Here is a 22,925-nt window from a genome sequence, read left to right as displayed (position 1 = left end):
ATTTAAACCACCACCTAAACGTGTGCCTTTTGATGATGGTGATTATATATATATATATATATATATATATATATATATATATATATACACAGTACTGTGCAAAAGTTTTAGGTAGGTGTGAAAAAATGCTGTAAGCAAAGAATGCTTTCAGAAATATAAATAATGATTGTTTATTGTTATCAATTTAAAAATGCAAAGTGAGCGAACAAGAGAAAAATGTAAATCAAATCAATATTTGGTGTTACTACCTTTTGCCTTCAAACCAGCATCAATTCTTATAGGTACACTTGCACCAAGTCAGGGATTTTGTAGGATTATAGTCGGGTGTATGATCAACCAATATACCAAACAGGTGCTAATGATCATCAATGTCACACGTAGGTTGAAACACAGTCATTAACTGAAACAGAAACAGCTGTGTAGGAGGCTTGAAACTGGGTGAGGAACAGCCAAACTCTGCTACCAAGGTGAGGTTGTGGAAGACAGTTTCATGTCATGGCAAGATTGAGCACAGCAACAAGACACAAGGTAGTTATACTGCATCAGCAAGGTCTATCCTAGACAAAGATTTCAAAGCAGACTGGGGTTTCAAGATGTGCTGTTCAAGCTCTTTTGAAGAAGCACAAAGAAATGGGCAATGTTGAGGATCATAGACGCAGTGGTCGGCCAAGGAAACTTAGTGCAGTAGATGAAAGACACATCAAGCTTATTACCCTTCAAAACTGGAAGATGTCCAGCAGTGCAATCAGCTCAGAACTGGCAGAAACCAGTGGGACCCAGGTACACCCATCTACTGTCCGGAGAAGTCTGGCTAGAAGTGGTCTTCATGGAAGAGTTGCAGCCAAAAAGCCATACCTCCAACGTGGAAACCAGGCCAAGCAACTCAAGTATGCATGAAAACATAGGAACTGAGGTGCAAAAAAAAATGGCAGCAGGTGCTCTGGACTGATGAGTCAAAGTTTGAAATATTTGGCTGTAGCAGAAGGCAGTTTGTTCGTCGAAGGGCTGGAGAGCGGTACAATAATGAGTGTCTGCAGGCAACAGTGAAGCATGGTGGAGGTTCCTTGAACGCTTGGGGCTGCATTTCTGCAAATTGAGTTGGAGATTTGGTCAGGATTAATGGTGTTCTCAATGCTGAGAAATACAGGCAGATAATTATCCATCATGCAATACCATCAGGGAGGCGTATGATTGGCCCCAAATTTATTCTGTAGCAGGACAACGACCCCAAACATACAGCCAAAGTCATTAAGAACTATCTTCAGCGTAAAGAACAAGAAGTCCTGGAAGTGATGGTATGGCCCCCACAGAGCCCTGATCTCAACATCACCGAGTGTGTCTGGGATTACATGAAGAGACAGAAGGATGTGAGGAAGCCTACATCCACAGAAGATCTGTGGTTAGCTCTCAAAGATGTTTGGAACAACCTACCAGCCGAGTTCCTTCAAAAACTGTGTACTAGTGTACCTAGAAGAATTTATGCTGTTTTGAAGGCAAAGGGTGGTCACACCAAATATTGATTTGATTTAGATTTCTCTTCTGTTCATTCACTGCATTTTGTTGATTGATGAAAATAAATGATTAACACTTCCATTTTTGAAAGCATTCTTTGTTTACAGCATTTTTTCACACCTGCCTAAAACTTTTGCACAGTACTGTGTGTATATATATAATATATATATATATAATATAACTGCTCAAAAAAAATAAAGGAATACATTGACAACACATCAGATCTCAATGGGGAAAAAAATCCTGCTGGATACCAATACTGATATGGGGTAATGTGTTAGGAACAAAAGGATGCCACATCGTTTGATGGAAATGAAAATTATCAACCTAGAGAGAGCTGAATTCAAAGACACCCCGAAAATCAAAGTGAGAAAATGATGTGGCAGGCTAGTCCATTTTGTTGAAATTTCATTGCAGCAACTCAAAATCATACTCAGTAGTGTTTATGGCCCCCACATGCTTGTATGCATGCCTGACAACATCGGGGCATGCTCCTAATGAGATGATGGATGGTGTCCTTGGGGGATCTCCTCCCAGATCTGGAGCAGGGCACCACTGAGCTCCTGGACAGTCTGAGGTGCAACCTGGCAGCGTTAGATGGACAGAAACATAATTTCCCAGAGGCGTTCTATTGGATTTAGGTCAGGTGAGTGTGGGGGCCACTCAATGGTATCAGTTCCTTCATCCTCCAGGAACTGCCTGCTCACTCTCGCCACATGTGACCGGGCATTGTCGTGCACCAGGAGGAACCCAGGACCCACTGCACCAGCATAGAGTCTGACAATGAGTTCAAGGAGTTCATCCCGATACCTAATGGTAGTCAAGGTGCCATTGTCTAGCCCATAGAGGTCTGTGCATCCCTCCATGAATATGCCTAACCAGACCATCACTGACCCACCACCAAACCAATCATGCTGAACGATGTTACAGGCAACATAACGTTCTCCACGGCTTCTCCAGACCCTTTCACGTCTGTCACATGTGCTCAGGATGAACTTGCTCTCATCTGTGAAAAGCACAGGGGGCCAGTGGTGGACCTGCAAATTCTGGTATTCTATGGCAAATGCTAATTAAGCTCCACGGGGCCGGGCACTGAGTACAGGGCCAAATAGAGGACGTCGGGATCTCATGTTACCCTCATGAAGTCTTTTTCTGATTGTTTGGTCAGAGACATTCACACCAGGTTATTTTGTAGGGCTCTGGCAGTGCTCATCCTGTTCCTCCCTGCCCAAGGGATCAGATACTGGTCCTGCTGATGGGTTAAGGATTTTCTACGGTCCTGTCCAGCTCTCCTACATTAACTGCCTGTCTCCTGGAATCTCCTCTATGCCCTTGAGACTGTGCTGGGAGACACAGCAAACCCTCTGGAAATAGTACGTATTGATATCCCATTCTGGAGAAGTTGGACTACCTGTGCTACCTCTGTAGGGTCCAGGTAGTGACACTGACCGTAGCCAAATCCAAAACTAGTGAAAAAAACAGAAAAGATGAGGAGGGAAAAATTTCAGTGGCCTCCACCTGTTAAACTGTTTCTGTTTTGGGGGTCATCTCATTGTTGCCCCTCTAGTGCACCTTTTGTTAATTTCATTAACACCAAATCAGCTGAAACTGATTAATTACCTGATTAAAACCAAAAACTGCGCTACACACCAGCCACTTTGTGTGTTTGCCGCTCGTGTTGCGAAGAGGGGAGCTGAATGCACCCCAAGGAGACGTGGTCGTTCCTCCAAACCCCCTCTTAAACGGTGATACAATTGGATAAATAGTTTTTTTTTTTTACCTCATCTTTGCTCAATCAGCTACTGGCTTACTGCTGTTGCTGCAGCCGTGCCGCGTGATTTGCATCTCGCGCAGCGCTTCAAACATCTTGTGGGACGTGAGTTGTTTATATTTTTTAGTTTATAATTTAAAAATGGAATAAGAATCTGAAAATCTAACAACATCAAATTAAAGTTCAATAAATTCTGAAAAGAATGATACCAAACATATATATATAGGCTTTAAAATAAGCCCGATTTAAAGTGTGACAAAAAACATGACATAAAAATGTCACATAAAATCATTGCACTTTTAGGCTTAGAGATAGAGAGTAGATATATACTGTAAATATGTGTTGTTTAAATTAATAAAATAAATTGAAAACTTGGCATAATTACAACATTTATTGGAACTGAGAATATAATGATTATATATTCCTGTTTACCGTATGCTCATGCATGCAAATAATGCAGTCTATTTATCCAAAAAACGCACAACTGCTTTAGCGTGCGCAGAATGATTCTCACAAATGGTGGTGAGCAACCGAGGGTGACATTTGCTAAGTTTTGACACAAGTTTTAATGTATGTCCATTTGGGAGACAATCATAGTTTGGGTTAAATCAGCTTTTAGCAATTCACTCAAGAGCTACTGTCCTGTTGCCGTCTTGATCATTTAATTTTATTTTGCTGTCTGTCTCTTTTATGGTACAGTTTTGAGGATTATTATTATTGTCATCATCATCATTGTTGTTTGTGTTATTGTTGGATTGTGTAGTTCATCAAACGTTAAAACCGAACATCAGTAGTATGCGAAAATAATACTGTATAAAATATGTAATCGGACATTCACTTTGAGTCAGAGGTGTGTATTGTTTTAAAAAAAAAACGTTGCGTCGCTCAGCGCTGTTTTTTGGGCAACAGATTGTGCTGTGCAAAGTGCAGTCACTGCTGAGGTGCACAACATAAACATTTCTTGGTGCTCTGATCAGGGGGGTATTTTTCGTACGTGGATTACTCGTTTAGTCGTATGTAATTGTTGAAGATTTGGCATGATCTTGCATCTGTCGGTTTTTCGAAACTCTTGCTGGATGTGTTGTCATAGCAGCACCTCCAAATCCTCAAACCTGCTCGGAGAAGGATTGTTCTATGTAAATATGGATTAGCTCACACACTTAATCAGTGTCCGTGCATGGAATTCATTCAGTCATGGCTTCACCGTTCATGAATGAGCGACCAATTGATATCGGTGCGCAAATTATAAGAAGAGAATTTCATATAGAGAGGGTTTTGCACGATCGGCAAGGTCCTTTATTGCTCCCGGAGGAAATTCTTTTCGAAAGATACCGCTTTAGCCGAGGGGGAATATTGTACCTCAAAGATTTATTAGGACCTTATATTCGAAGTCAAACTCGGCGAAGTCGGGCTCTCACAACCATACAGACAGTAGGCATTGCTTTGAGGTTTTTTACAAGCGGCACTTTTTATATACTGTAGGCGATGCGGAAAATCTATCTAAAAGTGTAGTTTGCCGGGCAATTTGTAAAGTCTGTTTGGCTCTGAAATATTTCCTTCGGGTTTTCATATGTTTCCTGGACACCTGCGTGTGTAGACAATAAAAGAGGCGTTTCATGCCATTACAGGTAGGTAATACACAGGCAAAAACACCCACAGTTCCATGAAGAATCTGACAATCAGCCTAACATTCTTATTACCCAGGATTTCCAAAAGTGATTGAGGCACTGGATTGTACGCAGATCCGAATAAGACAGACACAGTGTCTTCATCAAATATTTGACCTTCGTCAATATCTCGTTGGTCAGACACAGGTTCTAGGGATATGACATTCCTTGCAACCGACCCAACAAAAAAGAGGGCTATATGGAACATACAGTTAGGTCCATAAATATTTGGACAGAGACAACTTTTTTTCTAATTTTGGTTCTGTACATTACCACAATGAATTTTAAATGAAACAACTCAGATGCAGGTGAAGTGCAGACTTTCAGCTTTAATTCAGTGGGGTGAACAAAACGATTGCATAAAAATGTGAGGCAACTAAAGCGTTTTTTTAAAACAATCCCTTTATTTCCGGGGCTCAAAAGTAATTGGACAAATTAAATAACTGGAAATAAAATGTTCACGTCTAATACTTGGTTGAAAACCCTTTGCTGGCAATGACAGCCTGAAGTCTTGAACTCATGGACATCACCAGATGCTGGGTTTCCTCCTTTTTAATGCTCTGCCAGGCCTTTACTGCAGTGGCTTTCAGTTGCTGTTTGTTTGTGGGCCTTTCTGTCCAAAGTTTAGTCTTCAACAAGTGAAATGCATGCTCAGTTGGGTTAAGATCAGGTGATTGACTTGGCCATTCAAGAATTTTCCACTTCTTTGCTTTAATAAACTCCTGGGTTGCTTTGGCTGTATGTTTTGTGTCATTGTCCATCTGTATCATGAAACACCGCCCAATCAATTTGACTGCATTTAGCTGGATTTGAGCAGACAGTCTGTCTCTGAACATCTCAGAATTCATTCGGCTGCTTCTGTCCTGTGTCACATCATCAATAAACACTAGTGTCCCAGTGCCACTGGCAGCCATGCACGCCCAAGCCATCACACTGCCTCCACCGTGTTTTACAGATGATGTGGTATGCTTTGGATAATGAGCTGTTCCACGCCTTCTCCATACTTTTTTCTTGCCATCATTCTGGTAGAGGTTGATCTTGGTTTCATCTGTCCAAAGAATGTTTTTCCAGAACTGTGCTGGCTTTTTTAGATGTTCTTTAGTAAAGTCCAATCTAGCCTTTCTATTCTTGAGGCTTATGAGTGGCTTGCACCTTGCACTGCACCCTCTGTATTTACTTTCATGCAGTCTTCTCTTTATGGTAGACTTGGATATCGATACGCCTACCCCTGGAGAGTGTTATTCACTTGGTTGGCTGTTGTGAAGGGGTTTCTCTTCACCATGGAAATGATTCTGCGATCATCCACCACTGTTGTCTTCCGTGGACGTCCAGGGGGGTATTTTCCGTACATTGCTTAAATCATCCAAGATCAGATGCCTCATCTTGGATGAGTTAATGTCGGTGAAATTCATCCGGGATAAGTCGGTTTTTCAAATGCAGCCATGTAGTAGATTAGTCTAGCTGGATCTAATCATCCGAGATGAATGCGCGCGCCCGCGCTGATTGAAAAGCCCATATATATTGAGTCTAGAAAACATGATCAGCAAGTCTTTGATAGGCTGTAACAAAATGACGAAAGAACGGGCACATTTTTTTTCACACACGCGGCACAAGACCTTTTATTCGTAGGACATGAAGAATTTCAAGATTTAATATGCACAAGGGGTAACACTGCAAAAGCAGCCCAAACCAGAAAAGAGGCCTGGAAAAAAGTGGCTGACAAATTAAACGCTAAGTAGTGTGCATTGTACTTACTGAATGCAGCTTTTCATTTCCTATGTGTCAGATTAATTATTATTTAATATGTCATAATTCCAGATCAAACGTGAGCACAAGGAGAACATGGGAACAGGTTAAAGTGAAGTACAAGAATATACTTCAAACTGGTAAATATTGGTATATAAATATTTAAAGAATTGTTGAAGTAAAGAATCATTTATAATATAAAAAACATTAATTTTAAAGCTAATAAGAAGGCAGACAAGCAAAAAACAGGTGGAGGTCCACGCGGTCCAGACCTAACCCCTTCAGAAGAGTTGGCTCTCCAGCAAAATGCCCATCAACCTGTTTCTGAGGGCATTCCAGGGGGAAGCTCCTCCCCAGAACCAGTGGCAGGATGTAGTGGTCACTTCTTTTCAGGTAAAGGATGGTCATTGCATATATTTGTCCTCCATGTGTGCCATAAGTATGTTCCATATAGCCCTCTTTTTTGTTGGGTCAGTTGCAGGGAATGTCATATCCCTTGAACCTGTGTCTGACCAACGAGATATTGACGAAGGTCAAATATTTGATGAAGACACTGTGTCTGATTATTCATCAGGAGGAGAGGTACATTTTCCAAATAATGTTTGATCAAACACCACTGTGATCAGTCCCATGTGCCCCAATCACATTTGGAAATCCTGGGTAATGAGAATGTTAGGCTGATTGTGAGATTCTTTATGGAACTGCGGGTGTTTTAGCCTGTGTATTACCTACCTGCAATGGCATGAAACGCCTCTTTTATTGTCTGCACACGCAGGTGTCCAGGAAACACTATGAAAACCTGAAGGAAATATTTCAGAGCCAATCAGACTTTACGAATTGCCTGGCAAACTGCACTTTTAGATAGATTTTCCGCATCGCCTACAGTATATAAAAAAAGTGCCGCTAGTAAAAAACCTCAAAGCAATGCATACTGTCTGTGTGGTTGTGAGAGCCCGACTCGCCGAGTTTGACTTCGAATATAAGGTCCTAATAAATCTTTGAGGTACAATATTCCCCCTCGGCTAAAGCGGTATCTTTCGAAAAGAATTTCCTCCGGGAGCAATAAAGGATCTTGCCGATCGCGCAAAACCCTCTCTATATGAAATTCTCTTCTTATAATTTGCGCACTGATATCAATTGGTCGCTCATTCATGAACGGTGAAGCCATGACTGAATGAATTTCATGCACGGACACTGATTAAGTGTGTGAGCTAATCCTTGTTTACATAGAACAAACCTGCTCCAAGCAGGTTTGAGGATTTGGATGTGTTGCTATGACAACACATCCAGCAAGAGTTTCGAAAAACCGACAGATTCAAGATCAGGCCAAATCGTCAACAATTACATCCGGCTAAATGAGTAATCCATGTACAAAAAATACCCCCCAGGTCTTTTTGCGTTGCTGAGTTCTCCAGTGCTTGCTTTCTTTCTCAGGATATACCAAAGCGTAGATTTTGCCCCTCGCAATATTGTAGCAATTTCTCGGATGGGTTTTTTCTGTTTTCACAGCTTGAGGATGGCTTCTTTCACCTGCATGGAGAGCTCCTTTGACCGCATGTTGTCTGTTCACAGCAAAATCTTCCACATGCAAGCACCACACCTCAAATCAACTCCAGGCCTTTTATCTGTTAAATTGATAATGACATAACGACGGACTTGCCCACACCTGCCCATGAAATAGCCTTTTGAGTCAATTGTCCAATTATTTTTGAGCCCCTGAAATGAAGGGATTGTGTTAAAAAAATGCTTCAGTTGCCTCACATTTTAATGCAATCGTTTTGTTCACCACACTGAATTAAAGCTGAAAGTCTGCACTTCAACTGCATCTGCGTTGTTTCATTTAAAATTCATTGTGGTAATGTACAGAACCAAAATTAGAAAAAAAAGTTGTCTCTGTCCAAATATTTATGGACCTAACTGTACCTATGGCACACATCGATGACAAATATATACAATGACCATCCTTTACCTGAAATGAAGTGACCACTGCATCCTGCCACTGGTTCTGAGGAGAAGCTTTGCCCTGGAATGCCCTCAGAAACAGGGCGATGGGCATTTTGCTGGAGAGCCAACTCTTCTGCAGGGGTCAGGTCTTGGCCGCGTAGACCTCCACCTGTTTTTTGCTTGTCTGCCTTCTTATTAGCTTTAGAATTAATATTTTTTATATTATATTTGATTCTTTATGTCAACAATTCTTTAAATAGTTATATACCAATATTTACACAGTTTGAAGTATATTCTTGTACTTCACTTTAACCTGTTCCCATGTTCTCCTTGTGCTCACATTTGATCTGGAATAAACATCTGGAATATAGATAAAAATTGGAAAACGATTAGGCCTGCATGACATCCTGGAGACCAGGTATATAAATCACCTGCAACACCCTGAGATCATGTCAGGTGATGGTGGGGAGCATGCACTTGTACAGCATGTTGCCACACCCACCACATAAAGAAACAGCTCGGAATCCCGTTTGGCAACCCCCAAGGCAGACACGTGGTTCAGTCCCACCCTCCAGATATGACCACGCATCTGCTGCAGCTAGGTGTTATGTTGGCATCCCCTGACCTGATCCAGCTTCTCAGGTCCACATCAATGAGGATCTTGCGAGCTGGACCCAATAATATCCAGCTGGAGAGCCAGAGCTCCATACATCACCGCAGGTCTTTACCAGCAGTTCTAGACCAGCAGTTATAGGATGGAAATTAACTTTAGGGGTGAGTATTGTTTGCATGTAGGATAAATGGTTAAGGTTAGGGGTTAGTTTTGTTAAGGTTAGGGTGTGGTGTGGTTAGCAGGTCAGTCAATTTGATTTGTGATGACCTATAAATGTTTATTACCAAACTGCTGGTCTAGACATGCAGTGATGTTACTTCTGCCCTGAAACCTCTGGTCTAGACCTGTGGTGATGTAAGGTGTTGTGGCTCTGCAAGTCAATACATCTCATTAGATCACCCTTGGGGAAATGTGCCACATGACCATAGTGCCGTAACTGACACTCCCTCACAATGCAGGTAATGTGCCTCATTCAGGACTCCATAAGCAACTGCTCGTTTGACACAAAGTCAAACCAGCAGTACCCAAGGATTATCCGAAGAGACACAGTACCAAAAAAGTCCAGTCTTTGTCTCAGGTTACTGGATAGTGTTCATGTCTCACAACAATGTAGCAAAACAGGGAGCACCAGGACTCTAAAGACTTAGACCTTCATCCTTTTTGCAAACAAAAACTTATGTGTTTATTTATAATCAAAATATGGAACATTATATGCTTACCATGTAAAGAGAAGTAATGACATAATTCAAAAATTCATCTGCAACCTAGAACTTAACCAAGTCTGTAGTGAAGACACTAGACACCCAGTGCGCATGAGCATCCACACCGAGCCTGGCTCGCTAGTACAATCATTGCTGTTGTGATGTTCAAGTTCTAGTGGAGAGTAGTCATCTGTTAAATTATAATAATCTCCTTACTCAACATGACCGTCCATCCATCCTCATAACCTGCTTAACCAAGACATGGTTGTGGAGAAGCTGGAGCCTATCCCAGCAAGCATGAGGTGAAATGCACGAACAATCACTGGAGAGGATGCCAGTCCATCACAAAAAGGTGAATAGACATACACAACACATCACTGTCAGACAAATCGTCATTGTCAGATTTATCACTCACAATTGCATTCAGCAGCCTTTAAGCTGTTGACTGATCAAGCTGATATCCTGAAGACACAAATCAGTGTAAACTAATTTTATCATATACTAGCCATCCCCCACGGCTCCGCCCGCGAAGTAGTGAAACAGGACAGTGAGGAGGGCACTGCATGGCTCCCCACTCCTGACATCACGCTTGCCCCTCCCCTCAGCCCACAGCCTCTGTCTCGGAGTAGCGTGAATATATCGCTCCTGCAAGTGAACTATGATTCTTAGCACAATGAGAGAAGTCGCAAAATCAGCCGGAATGTTCAAGCAAATTTAGAAAAAAACCCCAATCTAAATCCATTAGCAGTTCTCTCATTCATTAGCTAAGCAGCGGTAAGGTATTGCCCAAGGCTGGTACGTGAGAGAGGAGGGCCGCTCCCCACTCCCCTCAGCCCACTACATGTCTCTCAGAGTCACGCAAAAAATTGGTACTGCAAGTGAACTATGATACATAGCGCAATGAGAGAAGTCACAAAATCATCCAGAATGTTCAAGCAAATTATAGAAAAAAACCTGATCAAAATCCATTAAGTAGTTTTCTCGTGAAGAGCAGACAGACATTGGATTTTATATATATAATGTAACATACATTTACATTTTACCTATTTGGCTGACACCTTTATCCAAGGTGATTTACAACATTTATGATACAATTGGTTACATTTATTTGGTTTTCCATTTGGAGCACAGGCAGTTCAAGTGACTTTCTCATAGTAACAATGTGTAATAGAATGAAATTGAATATAATTAATAATAATAATAAAACAAAAATATAATTAAATGCACTCTTGATGGCAAGTGTGAATCAAGATTTAAAATACACTCACCACAATGCATGAATTTAGTTTGAATGTGATGCTACTGTCCTCGGACAAGTACTACATGATGGATGCTATGCTCTCTTGAGACCATCACTAAAATAAATCAATTTGTTGTGCCATAGAAATCTACAAATGCTGCTTGTAAACAAACAGATTTCAACATCTGACCTTGATGTAGGTTCTTACAATGCCTACTTTTGTTTGTTCACTGTCCATAAAATGCATTCAAAGCTGACATAGATGCCATTCTGCTTGCTCACCTTATAGCTGATTGAATTAATCCTACCACTAGATGGCAGCAGAATGTCAATTTTTAAGTGTAGCAATTTTTATGTCAAGAAAAAAAGTACTGTGCACAGTGAAAATCTTATGTTCCCACACAATGATGCAGGGTCGCAGGAGGTATGTGCAATGTATGCATGTGCTATGTACCTATCGCTGGAGGTAGTGAAGGGCTGTATCAGCGTGCATTTGCAAATTAAAAAAGATTGAAGGTTATTTCCATGCTGAAAAAGAAAGAAGTTTAAAGACACAGCATTTTGACTGTATAGCCTTCATCAGAGTGTGCAACTGAAAAGGAAAGAACAGATAGCATGTATGAGGGAAAGAGGGAGCAAAGCCAGGGCAGATGAAAGGAGAAAAGGGGAGATTAGAGAAGATGAAGGGAGAGTTTAAAAAGTTAGTTGGTCATTATGACCTGGAGAAATATGTGATTCTTTGAAAAGTATCTTTGAAGTCCTCTGAAAGAACAAATACACAGAGATCAGTGTGGTCGTGATCAAGGGATGCAAAATGTTCTACAATAAGCTTTTTAGGGTCTGTGATTTTAACAGCTTTAATGTGCCCCCGTTTTCAAGAATGTATGTATGTATGTTCACCAAAACTTTCCTAAAAGAAATGCAGTAAAGAAGATTTTTAGACTGGCAAGAGGCCTGTTGTTTAATATTGAACTTATCAGAGGGACCAGATACAAGGGTATTGTTGATGACATACTTAGAAGTGATACAGCAGCTCCTGTTAGAGCTCAAAGTTCCTTTCGAGGAATATGACTCTCCCCTGTGAAGTGTGTTGTGGATGAGAAGTTTGTGTAGGCAAGGTGGTCAAAGGAAAGACATCAATGGGAGGGCTAAGAAAATAGGGCCCTGTTGGAAGGATCATTCTGCAAAATTGGTAAGTTTTCTTTTATAACTTGTGGAAGAGAGAGTGTTTGGGTTGAATAGGAGAACCAGTGGGATGTTGGTTTTATAACCTTGGAGGACCCATTTCCTCGTAAATGAAATACCCCCAGAACTTCAGAGAGCTGCATTTCATGTGAACAGCACCTTGCAAACAGTCCTGATGGAAGGCTTCATATAATTTATGATGTACCCATTGTCTCGCATCATTGGAGTACAAGCAGAAATGCAACTCAACAAAACACTTTCAGGCATCAACAGTCCAGTGTTTGAGATTCGATGCCAACTGTAACCATGCAGCTTTGGTATAGGTGTAAGAAAGAACCTCTTCTGCTAAAGATATCCATGGCATGCAGTTCCATTCTAAATGGGCCTGCATTGACTATCTGCAGCAATTCCTGCCTGGGGACAAAGTGGTTTGCTGTCACATAGCACACAGCACAGGGCCCTATCTGTGAGTACCATCTTCTGACCTCAGTTCTGCAAATGATTTATAGTCGACTACGATGTACACCCCTACTGTAAGACGCATTCAACAATATGCTTTGACACATCCGCAAAGTAAGCAACTTCCTGTACCATGGAAAAGTTTAGACAATTTTGTTGACATTTGAAGTATAAATATTAAATACAGCTTTGACAGCAGATTAGAACAGTGGTGTTTTTATGAAAATTTTCATTTACAGTAAACAATTTACTTGCATAACTACAAAAATGTAAAAAATAAATAAATAAATGAAAGAGTAAGTGTGGCATTTACAAAAGTTTGGTTACTCTTGGTAGTTGTAAGGTTTTAGAACTAAGTAAGTCATTATCCTGGACAAGAATTACCATTAGGAATTGTCAGTTGGACCTTTCAAACACTGTGGAGCACTCAGCAACCATAGACTCTCCTAAGCAACTGCCTGAGGACCTGAAAATTAAACTAATTGATGCCTACAAAGCAGGGAAAGGCTATACGAAAGTGTCAAAGCTCTTCCAATTAGTAATTTCCAAAGTCCAAAATGTCATCAAGAAATAGATAGATAGATAGATAGATAGATAGATAGATAGATAGATAGATAGATAGATAGATAGATAGATAGATAGATAGATAGATAGATAGATAGATAGATAGATAGATACTTTAGTAATCCCAATGGGAAATTCACATTCTCCAGCAGCAGCATAATGATACAATAAATAATATTAAATTAAAGAATGATAATAATGCAGGTGAAAAACAGACAATAATTTTGTATAATGTTAAATGTTAACGTTTACACCCCCGGGTGGAATTGAAGAGTCGCATAGTTTGGGGGAGGAATGATCTCCTCAATCTGTCAGTGGAGCAGTCTGTCGCTGAAGCTGCTCTTCTGGCTGGAGATGATACTATTTAGTGGATGCAATGGATTCTCCATAACTAGGGGGCTCCGCCCCCTGCTCGCTTCGCTCGCCAACCCCTGGTGTTGGGGATGGTGTCTTGTCCTTGAATGAGTTTTCCTTGGCATGGATCATTTATAACCTCAACTTTAACGTCAGATGAACGGCGAACTCGTGAGAAGGCCACATAAAGTTGTCCATGTCCAAATACGGGCTCAGAGAGGTAGATGCCAACCTTGTCCATGGTTTGTCCTTGTGATTTGTAGATGGTCATGGCAAATGCAGGTTTAATGGGGAAGTGTCGCCGTTTAAGTGTAAAAGGTAATTCCAGGTCAGAACTTGAAAGGTCAATTCTAGGAATCAGAACAGTATTGTTAGCATGTGATCCTGTAAGAACTGTTGCTTGAATAACATCGTGTGTTATGGTGTTGACGACTAAACGTGTACCATTGCATAAACCCTGTTTAGTGTTAAGGTTTCTTAATAGCATGATTATTGTTCCGTTTTTAAGGCTAAGACTGTGTTGTGGTAATCCGGCTGGGTTAATAGTGTTTAAATATTCTAAGGGTAAATTAAGATGGTCATTGTCGTCATCAGAGTCAACTTTGTCAGAGCTTAGAAAGAGTTGTGCCTCTCCAGGAAGTAATGCAATGACTTGGTTATTTATGTGAGCAACATTAATATTTTTTGGATATCATATAGTCCGTTGTGTTAAAAAGGGTATTTGGTCTAATGAGATTGCTGTTCCAAATATCTCCGTAACTAAGTCGTCGCAGATAAAGGCTTGAGGAATTGTAATAATATCTGGGTGAAGTCCATCTGTATTGGTGAGTGTCCCATCTCCCAGTTGTGATAACCAATTGTTATATTCTGGATCTGGACATCGCATGTGTTGTATCAAGTGTATCTTTTGAAAGCAATGCCAATTGTCCGTGTATTTTAAGGTGGACTGAACAATAGCTGAGCGCATGGCATGTGGAACAATAGGTAAGCACTGTCTAAAATCTCCTCCTAATAAAAGTACCTTTCCTCCAAAGGGAATATTATTATTCATGAACGTTTGTAGAAGTTTATCAATGGTGTTGAGTAAGTGACTGGATGCCATTGTACATGCATCTATAATTAACAGTTTTGCAAGACGGATGTCACGTGCATTGTTACTGTTCATTTTCATAGTGGATACCGATGTTTCTGTGATTGGGACCGGTATTTTGAATAAGGAGTGACATGTGCGACCATTTATTAACAAATTAGCTGCCACTCCGGTTGTAGCTGATGCGATAATTAACTGTTGTTTTGGAGCCTTGCCTGCTTGTTTTCCGGCATTTCAGACGCGCGTTGTAGACGTCTGCGTTCATTTATTTTGTCCCGTCGCTCCCGTTTTTGTATCTCTGTGACTTGAGCTCTTTCCTTTTGAACCCGTGCCTGCTTCGCTTCAGCACTTTGAGACGCGCGCTGCATGCATCTACATTCATTGTGTGTGTCGCGGGTTCGTGTTTGTGGTCCCGTTACTCGAGCCGTATCGTTTTGTACCCGTGATCGTGAATTCATGACTTGTTTGTTCTTTATCGTTAGTAATATGGATAAGTAATAAGGAGGATCACACTCACTGTTAATATGGAGCCTTTTCTGTGGTTGTATGGTTAATAGTGCATCATTGTAATGAGATTCACCTATGCTGTACAGTTTGAACGTGTTCAGATGATGTATGTTTAATACGGACATTTCGTTTCTTCGTATTATTACCCATCAGGTGTCGCGCCTGTATATGTATTGTAGTCCAGTCTCTTGTTGTTTATGTATGATGTCGTTTGTTGGCGTGCGTTTTTTTAGAAGTGCGTGGAATGTGCTGTATAGTCTGTACGTTGATTTCAGATGCGAGTTGTAGGCGAATGCTTCTATCGTAGTATCTGCCGTTTTCCGAAACACAAATCGCTTTCTGTAATATGTTGGGTTTGATGTGTGACCCTTTGAGGACTCCGTAGTCTGTTCCGTTTAACTGTGATGTGGGGGTGTGAGTCCTCATTTTCAGTACCATCTTGTGCTTGATTTGTGAAGTTTTGTGGACTCCTTAGACTGTCCCGTTTCACTGTTAGGTGGGGATAATCTGATTCAAATATGTTGTGTTGTCCGTATGTGTGGGGTTTTTGTATGATCTCGAGTGTTTGCTTTTGGTTGCTCTTCCGTTTTTGAGCCTCAATCTCGGGCTGGATGGGTGACCGTGTGTGGAGTCCGTAGTCTGTCCCGTTTCACTTTGGGGTGTGTGTCGGACTCCTCGTTTTTGTGTGATATGGGCACGTTGCCTGATTTCATATTTCTGTTAGTGGAGGGGTGCTTTGTGTCTCATGTCTTATTTATGTTAGTGTGTGAAATCCGAAGTCTGTCCCGTTTCGTGTGCCATGGGCTTTGTGTGGCGCTTGCGTGTGACTCCTTGTTTTTGTGTGCTAGGGGCTCGTTGCCTCATTATTGCCTGCATTCTCCCAGTATGTGGACTGTAACACCCGGGGAAATAATTGATTTACTGTATGCAAACGTTAAAGACGCATACAGCGCCACCCCGCTGCCTGCGCTTGGGAAAGGAGATCATAACCTGGTTCAGCTTCAGCCTCACTATAAACCAAAAGTTAGAGTCCTACCTACAACCACACGATCATTCAGGAAGTGGACCCTGGAGGCTGAGAATACTCTGAGAGAACTTTTTGGAACTACAGACTGGGATATCCTGCAGGGATCTCATAATGAGAACATTGAGGAAGTTGTGGACTGCACTACTGACTACATCAACTTCTGTATGGACATTGTAGTTCCAGTAAGAACAGTACGCTGCTATGCTAACAACAAGCCATGGATTACAAGTGACATCAAGGGCCTTTTGAACCAGAAGAAAAGGGCTTTTAAAGACGGTGATCAGCATGAGCTCAAGCGCGTGCAGAAGGAACTCCGAGTCCAACTCAGGGTGGCGAAGGAGCAGTACAGGAGAAAGCTGGAGCAGAAGTTGCAGAATAACAGCATGAAGGAAGTGTGGGATGGGATGAAGATCATCACTGGCTGCAGCTCGAAGCGGGGTACCACCATTGAGAGAGACGTGAAGAGAGCAAACCAAATGAACAACTTTTTTAACAGGTTTGACCACCCTAACCCACTCTCACTCTCACCTCGGAGTACTGCACCCTCCACACATCCTTCTGCTGATACCAGCATAGGAAAAACATCCCCACCCATAATAACAACAGCGCAAGTGAGCAGAGAGCTGAGGAGACTTCGTGCCAGCAAAGCAGCGGGTCCAGATGGAGTATCGCCACGACTGCTGAAGGTCTGTGCATCGGAGCTGGGGGGTCCTCTACAGCGCATCTTCAACCTGAGCCTGGAACAGGGGAGAGTCCCGAGGCTTTGGAAAACATCTTGTATCACCCCAGTCCCAAAGGTATCACGTCCTAGTGAGCTGAATGACTTTCGGCCTGTTGCTCTGACATCACATGTGATGAAGACCATGGAGAGGCTGCTGCTTCACCACCTTAGGCCACAGGTTCAACACGCCCTTGACCCTCTGCAGTTTGCATATCAGGAGAAGGTGGGAGCGGAAGATGCCATCATCTATATGCTACACCGATCCCTCTCTCACTTGGACAGAGGCAGTGGTGCTGTAAGAATTATGTTTCTAGACTTCTCTAGCGCCTTCAACACAATCCAACCTCTGCTCCTTAGGGACAAGCTGACAGAGATGGGATTAGATTCATACCTAGTGGCATGGATCGTGGACTATCTTAAAGACAGACCTCAGTATGTGCGTCTTGGGAACTGCACGTCTGACATTGTGGTCAGCAACACAGGAGCGCCACAAGGGACTGTACTTTCTCCGGTCCTGTTCAGCCTATATACATCGGACTTCCAATACAACTCGGAGTCCTGCCATGTGCAAAAGTTCGCTGATGACACTGCTATCGTGGGCTGTATCAGGAATGGGCTGGAGGAGGAGTATAGGGACCTAATCAATGACTTTGTTAAATGGTCCGACTCAAACCACCTACACCTGAACACCAGCAAAACCAAGGAGCTGGTGGTGGATTTTAGGAGGCTCAGACCCCTCATAGACCCAGTGATCATCAAAGGTGACTGTGTGCAGATGGTGCAGACCTATAAATATCTGGGAGTGCAGCTGGATGATAAATTAGACTGGACTGCCAATACTGATGCTCTGTGCAAGAAAGGACAAAGCCGGTTATACTACCTTAGAAGGCTGGCTTCCTTCAACATCTGCAATAAGATGCTGCAGATGTTCTATCAAACAGTTGTGGCGAGCGCCCTCTTCTACGCAGTGGTGTGCTGGGGAGGCAGCATTAAGAGGAAAGACGCCTCACGCCTGGACAAACTGGTGAGGAAGGCAGGCTCTATTGTTGGCATGGAGCTGGACAGTTTAACATCTGTGGCAGAGCGAAGGGCGCTCAGCAGGCTCCTATCAATTATGGAGAATCCACTGCATCCATTAAATAATGTCATCTCCAGACAGAAGAGCAGCTTCAGCGACAGACTGCTGTCACTGTCCTGCTCCACAGACAGATTGAGGAGATCGTTCCTCCCCCAAACTATGCGACTCTTTAATTCCACCAGGGGGGGTAAACGTTAATATTTAACATTATACATAGTTATTGTCTGTTTTTTTCACCTGTATTATTATCATTCTTTAATTTAATATTATTTATTGTATCAGTATGCTGCTGCTGAAGAATGTGAATTTCCCATTGGGATTAATAAAGTATCTATCTATCTATCTATCTATCTATCTATCTATCTATCTATCTATCTATTTATTTCTGTTAGTGGAGGGTGGCTTTGTGTGTCGTGGGTCTGAATCCTCCTTTTTGTGTACGTCCCGTTTCGTGTGCAATGGGCTTTGTGTGGCGCTCGCGTCTGAATCCTTTTTTTTGTGTGCTAGGGGCGCGTTGCCTCATTTCTTATTTCTGTTAGTGGAGGGGGGCTTTGTGTGTCGTGGGTCTGAATCCTCTTTTTTGTGTTTGTCCCATTTCGTGTGTTATGGGCCTCGTGTGGCGCTTTGTGCCATGGGTTTGTGTGGCACCCGCATCCGACTCCTTTTTTTTTTGTGTGCTTTGGGCGTGGCGCATCATTTCTCATTTTCCGGTGCTTGGAGGGGGGCTTTGTGTGGCGCCTGCGCACTACGTCTTTTGCGTCCACGGCCCATGTCCCTGCGTCCATCCGGTTTACCATTCTCTGCGTCCATCCGGTTTACCATTCTCGTTTAGTAATATGGATTGATAAGAGCCTGCTGAGCGCCCTTCGCTCTGCCACAGATGTTAAACTGTCCAGCTCCATGCCAACAATAGAGCCTGCCTTCCTCACCAGTTTGTCCAGGCGTGAGGCGTCTTTCCTCTTAATGCTGCCTCCCCAGCACACCACCGCATAGAAGAGGGCGCTCGCCACAACTGTCTGATAGAACATCTGCAGCATCTTATTGCAGATGTTGAAGGACGCCAGCCTTCTAGAAATGACACTTAAAGAAATATATCACCTAGTAAATTATATTTTTAATTACTTAACCAATGTAGTTTGTAGTGGTTGGCCAAGAACATTTTGTAATGTCATGCTTTCATGGAGGCAAAACAAGCTTATGATACAATATAAGCCAGTGGTGACCAAATGCTGAACAACAGCAAAATATATGAAAAATGTCTATGGAAAAAATAAAATCTCACATTACTTTTGTTGCACAATCCAGATGTCAGCTCACAACATGCAAAAGACATGCATGTTTTGCTACAGTATTTTTAAATATTGTCATGGATGTGGCGGGGATGGACCCCGTTTCCTTACCTCGCTGGGAGGCCAGTACAATGGATGGTCAAAAAGTGACGTGTGACATTTTGTTCCAACCCAGAGGCTGGCATGGAGATGCATGATGGCAGCTGGTACACTGGGATTGGTATTCCAGCAGCAATGGAAGCAAATTCTTTACCTGGTTGAGAGGTCAGAATATTAGAATGGTGACTGAAATAGTTAGAAGTTCCTTACCCAGTTGTGAGGCTGGAGGAAATGAGGGAGAGGGGGAAGCTGCCGCCCATGCTTGAGTTATTTATACCCCCATTTCCACCAAAACTAGGTGGCATCATCTGTTGTGGTGAGCCCCAGTATGGACATCTTGTATAGGACTTGAGGTTCTGTAGGACTAATTGTGGGGACTACCAGGATATGAATTCTCTGTTCCATGGTGGTTCCGCATGACTCAGAAGTGCTTCTCAGAGACAATGGTTTTAGCACCAGAAATACTCCCAGTTTGGGTTTAAAAAGAAGCCCCCAACTTTGCCTAGGGAATTGCAGTTAGTAGGGGAGAAGGGCAAAACTTGCCAGGGAGGAGTAGAGGAAAAGGAAAGGAAGCAAAGGAAAGAAATTCTTGTGCACAGAATTATCCCAATTGAGAAGAGACCTGTAAAGAGATACTTTGTGAAATAAGAAACAGTTTATTTCAATCCGGGACTCTGTTAATCTAGATTTTGGGGCTCAGTGGCACCTCCAGTAAGCCACTATAGATGCATCTTTTTTTTAAAAAAAAAATGGCACACATCATAAATGGGAAAAACAATTCACATGGACCTGAGTTTATGAACTGATGATCCCCCTCTCCCCCTCATTCATTAGTCAAAAGTCCTGTCCATGATAACAAATTTATCCCACAGAAGACATTCTGAAGTCTTCAACTCAAGTAAGAAGTCATGAAAACTGTTATCAGATGGCAATAACTGAGACGCATATTGTTTGTTACTTAATGAAAAATATGCTGTTGGAGCAAACAAAGACTCTGAACGCTACCTTGCAGACCTATTTCTATCTATCTATCTATCTATCTATTTGTATAATTTAAGGGCTGAAACAACCAGCATTAAATCAAAATAGTCCTCATTGCAGAAAACATGGTTTATACAGTTCACTGTCTCTTAACATACAAAGAGATTATAGCCTTATACACATAAAAAAAAACAAATAGTCACCAGGAAGACAGAAGCTGGAAGAAAAGTATATCAAAGGACTGGTTGAAGGCATAGAGAAAGGTGACCAATTTCTTTTCTAGTGAAGGTTTGGTTGAAATTGTTTCCATTGCCAAGGGTTAGACACTGATCATATAATTTTTCAAGCTTGAGTGGATATCATATCCTCATTATTCGCTTTTTGAACTACTTGTATGCTGACAGGCAGTGGAAGGGAGCGGTGTGTGTTCTTTTTTATTTGATGGATTTTTTTTGTACAGAGCAGCTGCACTACTGTTTTACTTAATGTGAGTGTATCCATGACTGCAGTACTTTCCTTTTAGGGTTTTGTTTTTTTCAATGTGACCTTTTGTGATTGATTCTGTTCACCGGTGTGACTGTGCCCTTTTACAACTAAACATCTCTATGACCAAGGATATGGCTGTAATAGGTGCTGCCCTCCTCCAATTCTCTCAAAATAACAAAAGGACAGAGTATGGACATGGTGGAGCACCACAACTATCTGGGGACAATCTTGGATAACAGGCTAATCTTTGATCTCAACTCAGAACAAAACTGTAAGAAGGGACAGACAAGGCTGTTCTTTCTAAAGAAGCAAGTGAAAAAACCATGACACTTATCTAATAAGTCTGTTGTTACGTTTTATTTTATGTGTTAGTTTTTCAGCCATAGAATTAAAAATATATGGTCTCTGCCCAAAGTTTTGAGAATGACACAAGTATTGGTTTTCACAAAGTGTGCTGCTTCAGTGTTTTTAGATATTTTTGTCAGATGTTTCTATGGTATACTGAAGTGTAATTACAAGCATTTCATAAGTTTCAAAGGCTTTTAGTAACAACTAGTCATTAAGCCCGTTACAATAACGGGAGCTAGAACAGTAGTGCATAAACATTAGTAGGAACAGTCTATATTAAATGGCAAGGGACTTTGACCTCATTTTTTTTGTTGGTCATATTTTTCTTTGTCTTTCAGCCTTTCTTTTGTTGATGTTTACTTGCTGAGCTGACCGTTCTTCGTGGGCTGCCGCCGTGTATTGTGTGTCTTTAATTTTCTGTGACAGTAATACTGGCTTGTACATCCACTGGCATGTACGTCCGTAATATACCTTTAATTTTCTCTGGCGGTAATACAGGCGTGCATGTCGGTAATATGCCTTTAATCTCCTCTGACAGTAATACTGGCTTGTATGTGGCTGTAATATGCGTCACTGTATTGTGTACCTTTAATTTCCTCTCGCAGTAATACTGGTTTGTATTTCCGTAAAACGCCTGTAACTTTCTCTGACAGTAATATCACACATTGCACCATGCCCCGCGCATGCGCACTTCACCAGAAGACACACACACACATGGACACCTGGACGCACATAGGGATTTTATTAAAGAGGATTACACTAAGTTTATGCAAAGAGACAATATTTGCAGTGCTGGCCCTTCTTTTTCAAGACCTCTGCAATTCGCATTGGCATGCTGTGCAGTGTTGTGGGTCCACAGCTCTCTTAGCAAAAGCCACTTTTAAATAAATGATCACCACACTCGTGGCATAGCGAGGGGGCGTGGTAGTGTGGCTGAAGCGGTTCCCGGGTGGATTCGTGCTGCGGACGTTTATCACTTAAGTGCACAGGTGAGGGACGGTCCGCTCCATAATTGTTCCCAGGAACTGTTGATTGCCACATCCATTATAAAGAGAAGCCCGAGACAGTTAAGGGAAGAACAAAAAAAAGAAATGAAGGGAAAGAGAACGAATGGAGGTTGCAGGAGCAGGCAGGAAGCTGCAGCAGGAGGAGAAAGTCGGTGCAGGAGAGCGAGCGAGTGCATGCTCGCATTGCAGCTGTGTAGGAAGCCTGAGTGTTGGGCCGACACCCGGGAGTAGTAGTAGTGATTGCTCCCGCTGAGTGATCATGTAGCGGGAGTGACCAGTGATGAACGGCGGATGACTCTCCGCCTAAGGCTGCAGGAGTCAGGACTTGGGAAGTGGTGTCCCCAGCGTGAGAGCCCTGGTCGTTGGGGAATCCCAAATCGCTGTTCAGAGGTGCCTACCGGAGCCAGTGGTCAGTAAGGCAGTCTGAACGGCTGCAGTAGGTAGATTGAACGAGAGCTGCAAGTAAGGCGACTCCCCTGTTGAGAAGCTCAGACTGGGGAAGTATCTATTGCTATTTATTGGTTTTCACCCTCCAC

At 42.2% G+C, this 22,925-nt stretch overlaps 1 protein-coding gene across 1 annotated transcript in view; it reads left to right on the top strand.

The window, feature by feature from the left end:
• The window catches only part of cpm (carboxypeptidase M), a 379,572-nt gene that overhangs the window by 50,116 nt on the left and 306,531 nt on the right, over positions 1–22,925 (top strand). The gene's annotated exons all lie outside the window — the stretch shown is intronic.

Source organism: Erpetoichthys calabaricus, chromosome 1 (assembly GCF_900747795.2).
Source record: "Erpetoichthys calabaricus chromosome 1, fErpCal1.3, whole genome shotgun sequence".
Classification (NCBI taxonomy): domain Eukaryota; kingdom Metazoa; phylum Chordata; class Cladistia; order Polypteriformes; family Polypteridae; genus Erpetoichthys; species Erpetoichthys calabaricus.
The sequence above is the reverse complement of the archived record's forward strand: the minus strand, read 5'-3'. Positions and strand labels throughout refer to the sequence as shown.